This window comes from Myotis davidii, unplaced genomic scaffold (genome assembly GCF_000327345.1).
Source record: "Myotis davidii unplaced genomic scaffold, ASM32734v1 scaffold1449, whole genome shotgun sequence".
Taxonomy (NCBI): domain Eukaryota; kingdom Metazoa; phylum Chordata; class Mammalia; order Chiroptera; family Vespertilionidae; genus Myotis; species Myotis davidii.
In genome coordinates, this window is record NW_006300215.1 from 363,518 (window position 1) to 381,775 (window position 18,258).

At 41.3% G+C, this 18,258-nt stretch overlaps 1 long non-coding RNA gene across 1 annotated transcript in view; it reads right to left on the reverse strand.

Moving 5' to 3' along the window:
- LOC102773409 overlaps positions 1-17,087 on the reverse strand; it is a 58,157-nt gene extending 41,070 nt beyond the window's left edge. The window contains exon 1 of the long non-coding RNA XR_001516028.1: positions 17,002-17,087. This is a non-coding gene — a long non-coding RNA (uncharacterized LOC102773409). The remainder of the gene's footprint in view (positions 1-17,001) is intronic.
- Positions 17,088-18,258: the final 1,171 nt, after the last annotated feature.

The following is an 18,258-nucleotide window of genomic DNA, read 5'->3' on the forward strand; positions in this document are numbered from 1 at the left end:
CAAAGTATTCTACAAAGCCACTGTAATCAAAATAACCTTGCACTGGTACAGGAAAAGGTACATACTAGTAGACCAATGGAACAGAAGAGAGACCCCAGAAATTGATATACACCATTATGGTCAATTAATATTTGACAAAGGAGGCAAGAACACACAATAGAGTAAATACAGTCTCTTCAGTGGGTGGTGTTGGGAAAAGTAGACAGGTACCTGTAAAAAAGATAAGAACTTAGTCCATCAAATTACACCATACACAAGAATAAAATAAAAATGGATAAAAGACTTAAAAAATATAAGTCAAGAAATTATAAAAATAATAGAAGAAATCATAGGCAGCAAAATCTCAGCATATTTCCTAGGGGAGAAACAAATGGAAAAATAAACAAATGGGACTACATCAAACTAAAAATCTTCTGCACAGCAAAAGAAACCGCCACAAAATGAAAAGGGAACCCACTGTATGGGAGAACTTATTTGCCAATTATTCATCTGATAAGAGGTTAATTTCCAAAATATATAAAGAACTCATACAATTTAACTCCAGGAAGACAAACAATTCATTTAGAAATTGGCAAAGGACCTGAATAGACACTTCTCCAAAGAGGACATACAGATGGCCAATAGTCATATAGAAAAATGCTGAAGGTCACTAATCATCAAAGGGATGCAAATTAAAACCACAATGAGGTATCACTTCACACCTGCCAGATGGCAGCAAACAAGTGCTGGTGGGAACACAGAATGGTGCAGCCATGGTGGAAAACAGTATGGAGTTTCCTCAAAAAATAAAAAATGGAACTGCTATTTGACCCAGTGATCCCACTTCTGGGAGTATATCCTAAGAATCCAGAAACAACAATCAGTAAGAATATATGCACCCCTATATTCATAGCAGCATTATTACAATAGCTAAGATCTGGAAACAGCCCAAGTGTCCATCAGTATATGAGTAGATAAAAACTCTGTGGTACATTTACAGAATGGAATACTATGTGGCTATAAAAAAGAAGGATCTCTTACCCTTTGTGACATCATAGAAGGATCTGGAGAGTATTATGCCAAATGACAGGACCTCCGTCTTTCCATGCCCCATGTCTTTCTAGAGTATAGACTTTGGCTGCTCATTAGAATCACTTAGATACAGTTTAAAAAATTTTTTTCAGCACAGGTTCCATCGGGGATTTGTAAAAGCTCCTCAGATGCTTCTGAAGCGCGTCAGGGTTGAGAATGACTGCCCTGGTGGCTTTATTGCAGGCTTCTGCCAAGCTCTCCACTGCTGTCCACACCGCAGCTGCTGCCTCCTGCAATCCTAGGATTGCCTCACTCCTTGGGAGCACCTGTTATTTCTGCCACTGGCCTTCTAATCTCCATTTCTGCCTGCATCCTGGTCTCAGCCACTTATCTCTCTCATCACCCAGTAGGGGAGGACTTCATTATTTCCTGTCCAGTTCATTTAGAGATGACCCCTTAGCAGAGTTACTTGTACACCCATTCAAATTCTTTCAAGTTAACTACCTAGTATTCTGGGAAGACAGGAGGGTCCCAACATAGGAGCAATGCTCTCCTCCCCACCCCAAATTTTACCAATTACAGTTCTCCCCAGAGTACAGCCATGCCAGAAAGTAGGTGGTTTGAGATAGCCATATTATTCTCACAGGGTCCCACAAAAGGATACTGACCCTCAGCTATAGAGAACACCTTCCCATTTATAGGAATTTCCCTTTTAAGGCTTACTTATTCCCCCTCTATGTCTGACTTCTTTCATTAGCCCTTTCCACACATATATCACCACATGCCTGAATCTCAATTACAGATAAAATTCAAGCTTCTTCTCTCGGGTTTCCTGGACCTCGAGCAAATCAGAAATTAGAGCAAGATGTCTGTGGACATGCTGGAGTCTTTAATAAGAAGTTTTCTTCCCAGAACGTAGAGAAGACCCTCAAAAAATGTTGTGGTACGTCCAGCCATTATATGAAACATTCATTAGGGCCAAAGGAGGAAGAAAGGTTCCCTTGAAATTACATTGCTTTTCCCTGGAAGATCAGATGGTCTCAAACTCTTTTAGTGTCTCTTATAATTGGTTGAAGCAAAAGACCCCTGTAGACCATCTGCCCCCAGTTGATACTATAAAAACAAGACAAGGCCCAAACAATAAATGAGCACAAAATAGTAGGTAGAATCATTAATTTAAGTCATATATGAGTACAGACAGTGTCATAAAATTGAATCACCAGCCTGCAGACCACAACTTGAGAACACTTGCACAAGGGCATAAAAAGTGAAGATACCATTTACCTTGTGGCCCCAAGGAGGACCCGGGGCTGCTCACAGAACTTTGCTTCAATCATCTAGAAACATGCTCTGCCCAAACTCAGAATACTAAAACGCAGCTATTCTGGCACCTCCCTCAGCTGACTATTTCTAGATGATCAAGTATCTTCCACCTTGGCCCTATGATGGAGGCCCTGTGCCATCATCAAAGCAGCATCTTCACAAAGGAAAAACCAGCTGAGGTATGAAGTCATAGTCCTGGGAACCCAAATAACCATATCTCAATAACCAAATTCCACAGATCTATGGGGATGGGAAGAGTTGTGTTAATTCAGTTACCTATATGACTGAGAAAGAAGGTTAGAAAATCTTTCCCAACAGAAGAATTCCTTTATTTTCAATCAGGTATCTTTGTTCGTCTAGTTTGTTTTTGAAATTTTAATCTGAATGGAGCCAGGCGCAGTACAAATGGGAAAAAAATATGTTTTCAAACACAGTATTTTTTGTTTTGTTTTTTGTACAGCTTGGAATCAGTGGAAAAATGCATCAGAAACAGCTTGTTACCTGGGTATTCATTGTTAAAGCAGGTCCATTAAAAAGACATTCTCTTTTCCCTCAAGAAAAGATCAGTCACTGCTGACTCCAATCGAGTTCTTTCTTAGTGTAACCCAGAACAATTGCGTTAAGTGACTTTCCTAAAACTAAACTCTTATTCTTGCTTATTAGAGTTCCCTGTCAGGTACTGTATTCAGCAGTCTATATTATATCTATACTGATGGGATTCTTTGATTTTTGAGCTGAGCCTCCACAGGCAATTCAATTTCTCTCCTGAAGAAACTGCATAAAGGCCCAGGATTTCATTAAGCCGATGTGCTGCATCTTTTCAGATGATGGAGGAAATGGCATCCTCAAATTTGGAACATTCCTAATGAACATACAATCCAGCACACACATTTAGCCTTGATGTTTTCTGCACTGCATCTATAAAATTTAATTAAAATGAGTAGAAAAATTACAGCAATTTCCATTTATCAACTCAAAATGCCATTATAAAACTGAAGCTTTTTATGCCAGCACCTCTCAAAAGGGTGATAAACATGAAATGGGCTATTCAAGGAGCTTATACTATTGCCATTCTTAGAATTTTTAAGGTAATAATGAGCCAGCATTTGTCCTGAATGTCATAAAAGCAAGGACCAGGCCAGCTAATCTCTTAAATCCTGGTTAGCTAGTTTTCCACCATGCACCGAATCAGACTCATACATAGAAGGACATGCATCAAATATATTTCTATGTTAATATTTAAGCATTAATGATGGTTGGGTTGTTTTTCTTTCTTTTTTTTCTTTTTTGCAAAGGTGATAGCAATGAGAGAAAAAAGAGTGAGACAGAGTTGGGAAAGAGGGGGAGGAAAGAGAGAATCTTCTCTCTGAGGGGCTGAGGCCCTTCATAGTGAAAAATAACACAAGGTCATTATTTTGTAGAAAATGTAATAAAGAAAATTAAATTAAATTTTAAAAAAATGCTGAATGAAATAAGTATACTTTCTCAGGGTTTTGGAAAATGAGAAAGACAAAAATTAAGAGAAGGCTTTGGAATCTTGTTGGCAAGAAATGTAAAGGTTCATTAACATGGGCCAAAAAGATAGTGCCTGCTGAGTGGAGATGAAGAAACTGGTCCTGCCAGGTGACTTTGATGCAGAGCCTACTATATGGTGATGATAAAGCAGAAGAAAACAACAGTAATAATACTAATCATTTTTACCTACATGAAAGATGGATGAATCTTGAAAAAAGAGAAAAACAACAGTTCCAAAATGGAATGAAATATCTGTCACAAGATGAAGAGGTGAAAAGGACAGAGATGTGATAGCACCAATACTTTGGTAGAAGAAGAAAAGACACTCTTGGCTCTCCCTCCTAAGGCTCCCTTGGGCCAGTGTTAAAGCTGAGAAAGGAAAAGAAGAACAAGGGGAGGAGTGGTGGTCAGTGAGGAAAAAGTTACTTGAGCTAATCAGCCTCTGTTAAAGGGGAAAGGAAAGAAGTAGAGAAGCCCAAGGAGAGGAAGAAGAATACTATATAATGAAAGGCTAATATGCAAATTATCCTCTGGGGAATTTGACCAGCTGGGAGTTTGACCGCTTGCTATGAAATGCGCTGACCACCAAGGGGCAGTGCGGAATGAAGGAAGGCCCCCGCCAGCAGCCAGCAGCTGGGGGAAGGAAGGCCCAGATCGGCCCTGATCACTGGCCAGGCCTAGAGACCCTACCTGTGCATGAATTTTGTGCACCGGGCCTCTAGTGATAGTGCTTAAAGGGAAAGGAATAAATCAGAAAAACAGGAGTAGAATGGGTAAATAAATCCAACTGTTTTTAAAAATGATCAGTATAATATGCATTTATACTTTAAAAGGGAGAAATATCTACACAGAATTTTCTATAGGAATGGTCTATATCCAAATATATGGAAAAGACATTAAAAATAATAATGGGTTATGATGCACAACTCTATTCTTTGTGTGACCTTCTTAACTTCTCTAAGGCTTGCAAAATTTAACTAATATTAGTCTTTACATCATGGGTTTTTTGGTAAATATTAATTGGAATATTTATATGAAAATATATTTGTAGTACCTGGCACAATATAGTCTTCAACAATTATGTTATTAAAATTTTTGTAAATATGGAAAGAATAGATGGCTTACTAGAAAAGTAAAATTGGCTGAAGAGGTATAAAGCCTAAATATTAAACCATATAAGAAATTAAAACCATTATCAAAAAATTACTTCTAAAAATGGCACCAGGCTCCACAGTAGTTTGAAAATATGTCCACAATTCTTCTCCCTTCAAGAGGTGGAGCTTAACCTCTTTCCATTACGTGTGAAGTGGCCTCAGTGACTCACTTCTAATAATCTGGCAGAAGGGTGTGACTTCAGAGACTGTTAATAGAGGCATTACTACTTTCTCTCTCTGGTTCACTCGCTCGGGGGAAAGTAAGCTCTTATATCAAACAGCCCCACAGAAGACACAGTACAGAACTGAGGCCACTGCCAGGGTCCAACTAGTGGTGGACCCTCTGGCTACTTGCCTTTAGGGTACTGCAGCCTTGCATAACATTGTCTGCCACTGCAAGAGAGACCCTGGGCCAGAACCCCCTAGCTAAGCTAGGCTTCTGGGTTTGGTGCCCTTACAAACTAGATAAAATAATAAAATTCTGTTGAATTAAGCTACTAAATCTTAGGGTAATTTGTTCCACAGTGATAAATAACTGATACACCAAAGGGTGCTTTCAGGGGTGGGGAATATGAACTTTTAGACCATCCAGGCTTGTCTCTGGGTTGGAGGACTAATTTTACCCCTTCAAGTCACCAGACTTCCTTGGGAGTAAGTTCCTCTAATAAAATTTTAGATTTAAAATTTATCTTTGTAGTCGCATCTTGTTCTGAACTTCTTGGATTTTATGACAAAATTTTCAACTGCAATTATGTACTATGACAAATAAACAGATGTGTCGTTAAAATACTAGCTAAGACTTAATTGAGAATTTATGGTATAATTATAGCTTTATCAGAAAAAAATTATGAAAAAAAGTTTTAAGAGAAATCATGGTTTATGTCTTGCTTAGCTCTATTTCTCCCTGGGCCCCAGAACCTACCAGGAGGTACCTACTACTGAGGTTGCTGAATGGTCATTTGTGGTCCCTACTATACTGCAAATTGGTTATGGAGTAAGACTTCATAACTAGGGGTTCACAAGACCATCATTCTTTCTGGGCACTGAAAGGATAGTGTGTTTGTGCAGGAGCTCCACTCTTATTAACATCTAAAAGAGAACACTTATTAGCTGAGCTGTAAATGTCCATTATACAATATAATGAGTTTCATTGGAAAGAATTCCAGGTTAGATAAAAATAAATTTAAACACTCTGCCATCATTTATAAATTTGACCCTTCTAGTATGGTATTTTTTAAAAGTACTCTGAATGAAGGAAAGAAGAAAAGTGGTAGAAATATTGACAAAAGAAATGTAATTAAAGGCAATTTTATGCTTTATAAAGATATCTTTGATCTCACTTCAGAAACCAGGAAGCAGGGACATTGTTGCCCATAGCATTCTTTCTCCACTGTGCCTTGGAAGAGGTAACTGGGATTGAACGTGCTTGCTTTTATTAAAAGTGATGGAAAAAATTGCTAAAAGCCATAATAAAAAAACACTGTAATGAAAATCAATAAGACTGAGCACACTGCAGGAAACAGAAGTAATGGAATTGTACTTGATCTTTCAATATTTCAGGATTACTTTAGACACATGCTTTATGCAGGCAAATCATTACATTTAAATCAATGCATCATACCAGAATTAAATAAGACCATTAATTAGCATATATTATTTTCCCTATTTTTTTATCCTGAAATGTTAATGGTCATAATTCATTTATTCATTCATTTATTAATTCAATAAACATTTGATAAACAAGTAAGTTCATCAAAACCAAATGAGAAATTTCCATAAACTTTTCATATAGATCACAACATCCTAAGAGGTTAGACAGGATAAATATATGCCTGACAGATCTCAGAGGGATGAAGGGTGGAAGACGGAAAGAGATCAACCAAAGAATATAGTATATATGCATAACCCACGGACACAGAAAATATGTGGTGAGGGGCAGAGACAGGGTGGAGGGAGGCAAAGGGTGGGAGGAATGGGGAACGGCTGTAATAGAGTCAACAAGAAAGAGAGAGAGAGAGAGAGAGAGAGAGAGAGAGAGCCACAAAGATTAATATAAATTTAGATGTTATATATGTAGGTAGTTCATCAAAAGGAAGTATGGTGAGCAATGATCAATGTCATTTCTTCCAAGATGCTATCTTCATTATCTTTATAAAGCATACATCTGAATTTTTGGCACAGATCTAATGATCATCATTCCTATGTCTAAAAGCCTTAAGTGATTATTAGGCTTATGGATACAGTTCTCCTAACTGTAGCACAGTGAGACACAGTGAGGTACACCTGATCTCACCTGTTCATTTTAATTCTCAACTCTCTTCCACAGCCTTCCCTTTCCTGTCCCTGACCAGAGTGGACTCCTAACTACTTCCTCAAGGCAACCTAAGCTGCAATCATAGAGTGCTATCTTTTTTTTAATGGGACTTGTCAAGTTCTTTCTTTTTTTATTGTAAAAAGCCAATTTATTAAAGCACACACATTTACTGAAAAGACAAGGCAAGCAAACCTATACATCTGGCTTATGAAGTGCAGACAGACTCTCAGCTAATTTGAAGAGCAAGTTGGGTCTGAGGCACTATATATATTATTTTATGCCTTTGCAAATTCTTTCCTCTTTGCTTTCATTCCCCCATGAAATCTTCATAATGTAATTATCCATACACCTAACTCCAAAACACCCAGCTCACAGCTTCCCCTGAACACCTTGCCTCCAGGAAGCAAATCAGTCATTTGATTCTCATTACACGTTGTGCATCACTCTATTTTAACCTTTTTCACATAAGGTTGTTGTTTGTTCATGTGTGTGTAAGCATGTGTGTATGCATGTGTGTGCATACTTCTTTATGTATGTCTCCTGATGCATTAGGAGCTCCTAAAAAAGAGAACCATGTCTAATTTGCCCTGATCTCCCTGGCTCCCATACTGTTGAATCCATATCTTGCTTAATCTATACTTGATCCATGCTTGAACTGACAAGCTGGAATACCCTTCAGTCAGACTCTTGAGACTTTGTAACCTCTGTATTCACCACCCCAAAGACACAGGAAGCTCTGTATTCACCACCCCAAAGACACAGGAAATCGGTGGCTAGAGCATCAGCCCATGCTGAAAGGTCACAGGTTTGATTCCCAGTCAAGGGCATATACCTGGGTTTCAGGTCCTACCCTGGCCCTGATCATTGGGGTGGGTAAAGGAGCCAACCAATCCATGTGTCTCTCTCATATTGTTGTTTCTCTTCTCTCTTTTTCTCTCTCCCCCCTCCCTTTCTCCCTTTTACTCTCTCTAAAAATCAATGGAAAAAATATCCTTGCTTGAGGATTAACAATGATGACAAGGGAAAAAAAATGAAAGAAGGAAAAAGACATTGCAACCCCTTACTTAGGATCAGAGTTTTCTAGGAATTATAACCCAGCCCTCACTGAAATTTCTTATCCTAGTATGATCCAGGCACTTTGGTTTTTAATCACTTTATCCTTGGAATTGATTTGACAACTTAATGAAAAGGTCTACCCAGTGATTTGTCCTCAAGGTCAATGGCAAACTAGGATTCCTCCTCTCCTTTCCATGCATTGCAGTCTGTCATATGTGATCTCTGTCCATCCTAGTCTGTGAGAAGTACCCAGATGCATACCTTATGTTACATGTCAAGTCACAGAATGTTAGATTTAGAGCATGATCATTAACACTCAGTCATATAGTTCAATCATTCATTTTTACAAATGAGACAACTGAAGCTCACAGGTTTTAAATGAATTGTCCAAGACCCCACCATTAGTCATAAAGATGAGGGGTGAACCTTAGCTTTCTAGACTCTCAGTCAAGTGTTCTTTCCACTATATCATCTATATTGTCTCACATCTGTACTAATAATACAGGAATATGAAAATTGGTTGGGACACCTTCACACAATGATCGAACAGCAGGCTGCGTGGGGTGACCAGGCCAGCAGTGGGGGCAGTGAGGGCCAACCAAACAACTAAACAGCAAGCTGTGTGGGGTGACCAAGCTGGCAGGGAGGGGCAGTGAGGGGCAACCAAATGACTGAATAGCAGGCTGCATGGGGTGACCAGGCCAGTGGGGGGGGGGCAGTGAGGGGAAACCAGGCTGGCAGAGGGGGGCAGTGATGGGCAACCATGCCAGCAGGGGGGGAAGTTAGGGGTGATCAGGCCAGCAGTGGGGGCAGTGAGGGCCAACCAAACAACTAAACAGCAAGCTGTGTGGGGTGACCAAGCTGGCAGGGAGGGGCAGTGAGGGGCAACCAAATGACTGAATAGCAGGCTGCATGGGGTGACCAGGCCAGTGGGGGGGGGCAGTGAGGGGTGACAAGGCTGGCAGAATGGTACAGTTGGGGGTGACCAGGCTGGCAGGGGGGGCAGTGAGGGGTGACCAGGCCAGCAGGGAGGGAAGCTGGGGGTGACCATGCCAGCAGGGGGGGGCAGTGAGGGGAAACCAGGCTGGCAGAGGGGGGCAGTGATGGGCAACCATGCCAGCAGGGGGGGAAGTTAGGGGTGATCAGGCCAGCAGTGGGGGCAGTTAGGGGTGACCAGGCCAGCCAGGGGTGCAGTTACAGGCGATCAGGCAGAGGCAGTTAGGGGTGACCAGGCCAGTGGGGGGGGGCAGTGAGGGGTGACAAGGCTGGCAGAATGGTACAGTTGGGGGTGACCAGGCTGGCAGGGGGGGCCAGGGAGGGCAGTTAGGGGCAATCAGGCAGGTAGGCAGAGGCCATTAGGGGTGATCAGGCAGGCAGGCAGGCAAGTGAGCCATTAGGAGCCAGTGGTCTTGGATTGTGAGAAGGATGTCTGACTGCCAGTTTAGGCCTGATTCCCGGAATTGGGCCTAAACCTGCAGTTGGACATCCCCCAAAGGGTCCCAGATTGGAGAGGGTGCAGGCTGGGCCGAGGGGATTCCCCACCACCACCGTACATGAATTTCATGCACAGGGCCTCTAATTCTATATATTTTCCTTGCATTTTTAAAAATATATATTTTTATTGATTTCAGAGAGAGGAAGGGAGAGGGAGAGCAAGATAGAAACATCAATGATGAGAGAGAATCATTGATTGGCTGCCTCCTGCACACCTGCTACTGAGGATTAAGCCCACAACCTGGGCATGTGCCCTTGACCGGAATCGAACCTGGGACCCATCAGTCCATAGGCCAGTGCTCTATTCACTTAGCCAAACCAGCTAGGGCTCCTTGAATTTTCTTACAAAGTCATGCACATCATATCCAGCTTGGCTCCCACTGTCTTATTTTTATTGGAAATTTAAATTTGGAGTTTTATTGCTGATTTTTTGTTCAATAGTGATAAACACTCAAAATCTCATCTGGGGATGGGAATGAAATTAGCATATGGAAAGAATGTGCAGTAATGAAGATGTCATCATTTTCCCATAAATGCTAGACCAAGAATCTGGCTTTTCAAAAATAAATGCAAAAAAATTCCTGTGTATCCCCCAACCTATATTTTAGAAAAATATTAAAATACACTAAAACTGGCAGATTTTCAAAGATGATGGAATTAAATGTAAGATAAAGGACTAATGACCTGAATGAACTGAAAGTGTAATAAAGATATCCAAATATTCATTCATTCATTTATTCATCCACTCAAGGTTTTTTGAATAAATGATACTCAGCCTCACAATTGCTACTATCCCTTCTATAATCAAAGGATATTTGGTAAAAGGCAGAATAGTTTGAACTACAAAGTTAAAAAATCATATTCAAAATTTTTCTCTGCCACTTATAAGCCTTGACAAACCCTTATACACATAGTCTTCTCTTTTCTGTATTATTTCCATTAGCATAAAAAAGTATGCTTTCTTCCATCTTAAAAATAACAAGAATATTCGTTTTGTCTTACTTTTCCCTCCAGCTATCATTTCATGTCTCTTCTCTCCATTCACAGTAATATTCTTTTGAAGGATTTGTCTGTACATGCAATTTCCAATTTCTTTCCCTCCATTCTCTCTTGAACCCACTGCAATTAGGCTTTTACGATGACATCCCACCAATATGGCTGTTATCAATATCATCAGTGATATTCATGCTCTTCATTCTACTTGACCTTTTAGAAGTATTTGGTATAATCCATTATGCTTTTTCTTGAGATTCTCTTTTCACTTGCCTTTAAGGACACCATACTTTCTTGTTTTTGCTTTTCCCTACTAGCTACTACCTGTCAGTCTGCTTTGTTGCTTCCCAACCTCTTACCACTGGAGTGCCTCAAACTTGGTTTTTGGATCACTCCTCCATTACTCCCTTGGAGATGTCATCCACTCTCATGTTTGCAATATCATCTCTATACTGACAACTTCCAAAATTATGCTTCTAGCCTAGACCCATCCCCTGAACTCTAGAATTTTGTGTTCAACTGTCTACTCAATAGCTCCACTTTATTGACTAATAAACATCTGAAATCTGACAAGTCAACACTCAGTTCCCAGCTGCCCCTTAAACCTGCTGTCTCAGATTCTTCCCAAACTAACATATGGCACCTCCATCCTTTTAAAATTTAATCAATCATGCCCTGCCTGTACATAAAATACTCTAGTGTTTTTCCACCTTGTTCAGTCTCCCCACAAGCCATCCCTTGTCACTGCTCTGATACCATCTCACATATCCTCCCCTGGTCCTCCTCACCTCAGCCATATTGGTTACCTGCCCCAAGTAGCCATATATTTGTCACTAGTGGCCTGATGCACAAAATTTGTGCACTGCGGGGAGGGTGTCCCTCAGCCTGGCCTGAACCCTCTCACAATCCAGGACCGCTGGTTCCTAACCGCTCACCTGCCTGCATGCCTGATCTCCCCTAACCACTCTGCCTGCCAGCCTGCTCGTCCCCAACTGCCCCCCCCGGCAGCAAGCTTGCCCCCAACCTCCCCCCATGCCAGCCTGCTCACCCCCAACTGCCCCCCTGCCTGGCCTGCTCGCCCTCACCTTCCCTCCCCACTGGCCTGCTTGCCCCCAACTGCCCCCCTGCTAGTCTGCTCACTCCAAACTGACCCCCGTTGTCCTGTTCACCTCCAGCCAGCTTGCCCCCAACTGTTCCCCTTGCCAGCCTGCTCATCCCCCACTGCCCCCCCATCAGCCTGATCACCCCTAACTGCCTCTGCCTAGGCCCCACTACCATGGCTTTGTCCGGAAGGACATCCAGAAGGTCTCCTGGTCTAATTAGCATATTACTCTTTTATTACTATAGATTCCCAATTTCTGGACAGCTATGCCCCAAACATACTTCACTTCTTTCAAGTATCACCTTCTTATTACGTCCTTCCCCAACCATCCTATCTAAAATTGCAACTTTGCCTTCCCAAGTATACACACCTAGCTTCCATATCTGGTTTATTATTGGTCTGATGCCTCACCATAAGCTATATATTTAGCTTATTTATTTTGATCATAATAAAGCTCCTTTACCAGAAATAGGTTTTTGTTGCTTTTCTAACCCAGCACCTTGAACACTGGCTGGCATAGAGCAGGCTCTAACATAGATTAGCTGAATGATTGCAGTTAAGAAGAGCTACCTCTTAGGTAGAAAAGTAAATAGAAAGTAAGATAAGTACTTTATAAATGCTAATGCATAATAAATGGTAACTATTTAAATTAATATTATATGTCCATGATTACTCAATGGAACTAATGTTTAGGAGGTAACTGCAGGAAGGAAGGAGAAACTCTAGTTAAAAGGGATCATATAGAAGTAAATAGCTTTGCAAGTCAACCTCAGGCAAGGTAAAGACTGTGGAAACACCCTGAAGTTTTGCCCATATAACCAACCCTCAGACCTGCTAGGGGTGATGGCATGAGTCACTAAAGGCTTGGGAAGCAGGCGGACACTGGTATGTGTGGGATTACAAACTCTGTATGCAGTCTTGTGAAATTCGAGGCTCTCTGACAACTGTGTGCTGATGTCCATCCCATAATCTCTAACAGCTCTTAGTTTCTAGGGTGAGTTAGGGCTTGCAGGATTTTCCCATCTCTAAGGTTAGATGTGCATATCCTAAAGCGAGCGGATCAATCCGAGTCCAGGGAGAGGGGCTGCCATGCCTGTTCATATACACTTTAATGGAATGCTTCACTATCAAAGTGAAATCCTCATGGTTGGTCCAGCACCAGAGTGTCCCTATCATACTGCTTTGTGCCTCACACAGAGTCATGCTAGATGGTTTTTCACAAGTTGGAGTGAAATAAATTCACCTACATCTAGATCATTATTAATTTAAAGACATATTTAAAGTGTAATGCAATTTGGAAGGAGCGCTCTATTTCTTGAAGCTATAAAGGACACACGTTCAAAAGTCTGTATTCAGTTGGAGCTATTAGATTAGCTGGTACAGACAGAGTCCATGAATAAAATGTCTTTGTAAATCATTTGCCTTTGCATTTTATAATACAAAGTTGATTTTTATGTATTTTCCACTGGCCTTCATTCATTGACTTTCTTTACTCCCATTGACCAGTTCCTGGGGCCAGAGACTCAGAGGCTGTATATGCTAATTCTCCCACCAGCAGTGAAAATGTGCGGAGATGCAGAGGAAGGCACTGTTCAATAATTATGTGTCATCATATAAAACTTTCCAAACCTTTTCCATTTCACAGTGGAATCAGGTGTGATTTATACAATACTTGCCTCAGCTAGTCTTTACAATTTATAATTGGCTCCCACATGCAGTTTGAACTTTGCTTGCTACACTGCTGCAGGTGTGGCCATCGACCTCGGATCTGTGAAGTTAATTAAAAGGCTAGATCTCATTTCCTTCAAAGTCATGACCTCAGACTCTGCATACTGGAGTGGGGAATGTGTGTATGCATGCACATATGTGCATGGATGGATAAATATGTATATAACATATGCATAAATTATGAGAAAAAGTAAGTAGAAAATGACAGACCCTGAAGAAAAAAGTGAGGAAAGGTATGAGAAGGGAATGGAATTAGAACTCATTAGGCCCTTCCTATGAACCAGGCACCTAGGAAAGAAGTTAATGGGGGGAACAAAGATGGAGGGATGCAATTATCTGGATGCTAAAAAGCAATCTTGTAAAAAACCCTTCATAAAAGGAGAGTGCTGTAAGAATGGAGGCTGGCAGTCCTTCAGGGAGCAATGGTCAAATCATTCAGAAGATAGCAGAGGGCTGTCAGGCACTGATTTGGGCTTTGACTTCCATGGTGCTGGGCTGCTGTCTCAGCAGGAGATGAATTATTTTTGGAGTTCTGCTGAGAAGTCTAGATAGCATGACTTAAAACTGCAGATCCTTACACAGAGTTCAACTTTCCAGAATGCAAGAACTCAGAGAACCAGACAAAGTCAGGAAAGCAGCCCAACACATTTATTTCCCTTTAAACCCTAAAGAATACTGAGTCTCCATAATTTAAAGATCCTAGATGACTACAGATTGGAGGGTTTTAGGTATTAGTATCAGATTTTTTGTTCACTTTTATTTTTAAGGAGAGGTACTTAAAATTTGTGAAGTCACATCTTTGTGGTTCCCCTGATGAGCAGAAGTGTAGGGTGAATTTGAAGAATTTCTGGGTAGGTGGGCAGTAGTGTCAGGTCCAGCTGAGCTTGAGATATGACAAAAAGAGCTTTTCAATTATCTTTGAAAACTACTATTTAGGAATTTCTAGTCAATTACAAGTTTTGCTTAGATGTCACTTTGGCTTTCTCTACTTCTACTACCCCAAAATCATACCAGATATCTTCAGCATCATTGGACTTATTATATAATCTTCTCAACCTCCATTTGCATTATGGGATAGATTGCAATAATTTTGTCCAACTCTTTATCATTCCCTAATTCCATGCTTCTTACCATATAACTTTGCAGTGTGGGCCTGTAACCTTCCTTAGCCTCTTGACCTTGGGCTCAGCCATGTGATTTTCTTTGGCCACACCAAGCTGGGCAATAATTTTTTAAAAAGGGGGAATCTGGAGACAGACATGCTTTCAGGGAGAATGTCATGTAAGTGTAAAGGCAGATCAGGATGATGTGTCTGTAAGACATAGAACATTGAAGATTACCAGAAAACCACCAGCAGCTAAGAGAGAGGAATAGAATGATTCTCCCTTACAGCCCTCAGAAGGAACAAATTCTACCAACAACTTGATCTCAGACTTCAGCTCTAAAACTGTGAGATGATGAATTTCTGTTTAAGCCACTCCCCATTATCTTTAGGGTAAAGTCTAACCTCCTTCACAAGGTATGAAAGTCTTTTCCTTTTTTTTCTTTTTTAAAATTAAAGTTGACAATATTATATTACTTTCAGATATATAATATAATGATCAACATTTGTATACATTATGTTGTGACCAACACACTAACCCTAGTAACCATCTCTCACCATGCAAAGTTATCACAATGTTATTTACCACATTTTCCTTCACCTTCTCCTCCTCCCACCATCCAAACTCCCCTGGCAACCATCAGTTCAATCTCTGTTTCTATTGTCTGTTTTTGTTTTGTTTATTTGTTTAATTTTTTAAAATTTCAAATATGAGTGAAATCATGTGCTATTTGCCTTTCTCTGTCTGACTTTCTTCACTTAGTATATTATCCTCCAGGTCCATCCATGTTGTTACAAATGGCAAGATTTTATTTTTATTTTTTATTGCTTAGTAATATTTCACTGGACATTCTTTCATAAGCTGGTCTCTTGCTATATCTTTAGTTTCATCCACCACTGGATCCCAGTGGCTTCAGCCTTACCCCATTCTCTGGCCACATAGAACTATTTATACTGCTTCAAACAACTGCCTTAGGCTCTTGTTCATCTATAACTTGGGACTCAAATGCCTTTTCTGCTACTTTCCAATGCTCCATGGAATTACCTGATTAACATCTATTTGTGTTTCAAGCTCCAGATTGGGCATCATTTCTGGAAACCTTCTTCCCCCCTTCCCAATCCTAGTAACTGGAGGATGCTCTATTGAATGCTCCCCAAACACTCTATGGAGATATTTCTATCACAGTTCACTACACATCTTAATCTTTATCAACAGACTTGATAATGAACCTCTTACAGGCAGGGTCAGATGCTATCTGTCTTTTTATTCCTAGTACCTAGCACAGTGCTTGGCACAGAGGGGCTGTGCAGCAGTTTGTGGAAGGGATTTGTGCATGCTCATGTGCAAATATCCTGTATGTTCTTGGCATACAGGAGGTACATTCTTTTGTGTGACAACTGGCAATTCAGTTTATTTAGAAGCAAAAGCACCTAATTAAGGAGCAAGCATGGCTTCCTTATTCTTCTGTGTTTCCTTCTCTCTACCCAATCTCACATGCTTTATAATGCTTTTAGATGTAAGTGACTCTAAATTATTAGCATCTGTGGGCCTTTCAACTTCAAGTCTGACAGCCTATGGCCCACATTTCTCAGGAAGGAGAGACTATTATAACTATACTAGAGGTGCACAAAATTTGTGCAGGGGGGCCCTTAGCCCAGCATGCACCCTCTCATAATCCGGGACCACTCAAGGGATGCCTGGCTGCTGGTTTAGGCCCGATCCTGCAGGGATCCCCATGGGATCTGGCCTAAACTGGCAGTTGGAAATCTCTTAGTCTGACATCCCTCTTGCAATATGGGACCACTAGCTCCTAACGACTCACCTGCCTGCTGGCCTGATAGCCCCTAAGCACTCTGCCTAACTGCCTGATAGCCCCTAACTACTCTCCTGCCTGTCTTATTGCCCCTAACCACCTCTGCCTCAGCCCCCACTGCCGCAGCTTCATCCAGAAGGACGTCCAGAATGACATCCAGAAGGTCGTTCGGCTGTCCAGTCTAATTAGCATATTACACTTTTATTATTATAGATTTTTGCTTACCAAGAGAACTACTAATGGTTATCCTGGAGGGGAAAAAATAATAAATATCCAAACTTTAATGAAGCTTGGAGCTTCTTTTACTAATAAAACTCCAAGTGCACCACCAGCATTGCTGTGTAACCATTACATTGAGAAAGGACATAAGGCAGGGAGGGAGTTTTTCCTTTTACCTGTTTAGTCCTCATTTTGGAATCCAATGACATATTATTGTAGGTATAATGTGCCTGTGTGACTCCACAGAAGAGAGCAGCAACTATTCCTGAAATTAAAAACCACACCAGTTAAAACCAATTTTCTTTCTCATCTATGTCAAAGGGTAGGCCTATTCCAGCTAGAAGAAGATGAAAGGCCCTTTGGTAGCAGTAGAGTTAACACAGCTAATAACTACTATGAAAATGAAATCGGGTAAACATTGTTGCTTGCATTTAAACACTGGCCTGGCAAGATCAAAACTAAAGAAAAAAAACTAAAGACCTAAAGTATTAAGAGGTAGATTCTTCCTGAGGATAAATGATTCCCTGGTCACGAGTTAGGAAAGTTACACTTGGAAAAACATGAAGAGAAGGCTGCATCATCAACTCTGGACTACGCAGCTAGCACAACTGCTTGGCTGCATTCACTAAATGCTGGCATATTAGCCCTGACATTTTCTTTCCATTAGGTACTTTGAAGAATCAGAAGCAGTTCCTGTCATGTCATAATTTAGTATAAAAACTATGAGACATACACACATACAAAAAAAAAAAAAAAAAACCCAAACCATGAGTCACTGACATGAGAAATCTACCAGGGAAGGTCAGGAAAATGGCAGAGGTATAAACGGACATTTCCTGTGCCTTGTCCTGGAGCAGATAAGGGTGAGCAGCTGAAACGGGTAACATACAGCCTGAATAGGCAGAGGATATTCAGCTGAGAGACTGTCTGCAGCTGGGAAAGACGGATAACTCCCAGAAAAAAAAGGACGGTTGGAGGCTGCGGCTGAAACCTCTCCTGGTGCCCCAGCTCAGCAGCGGAGACCACACCATCTTGAGTGACTGTTACCAGCATCCAGAGATCAGCTACTAACCTGGAAACAAGGGATCTCAAGCAGCGTGACTGCGTGAACTCAGACGAGCACTGCTTCTTCTCACAGAAAGGTTGGACTTCCCCTGAAGGTGCTGTTTGCAATTCAGGTTGGAGAGAGGACCGCGCGTGCAGGGAGAAATCTGCGCCCCACAGAGTCCACAGCCTTTGGGACCAGTGTGACCCACAAGTGGGGAAGGGGCCCCACAGGGCTGCTGGCAGAAGGGAACGCTAAAAATAAGCCCATAGCTGGACTGGGTGTAAAAAAGCAGCCTTGGATTTTGCCAGTGTGCTGGCTGCTTGGTGCCAGGGGCGAGTGGGTGCGCGGAGACTGCGCGCAGACCTGGAAGGGGGGGGCCTGCAAC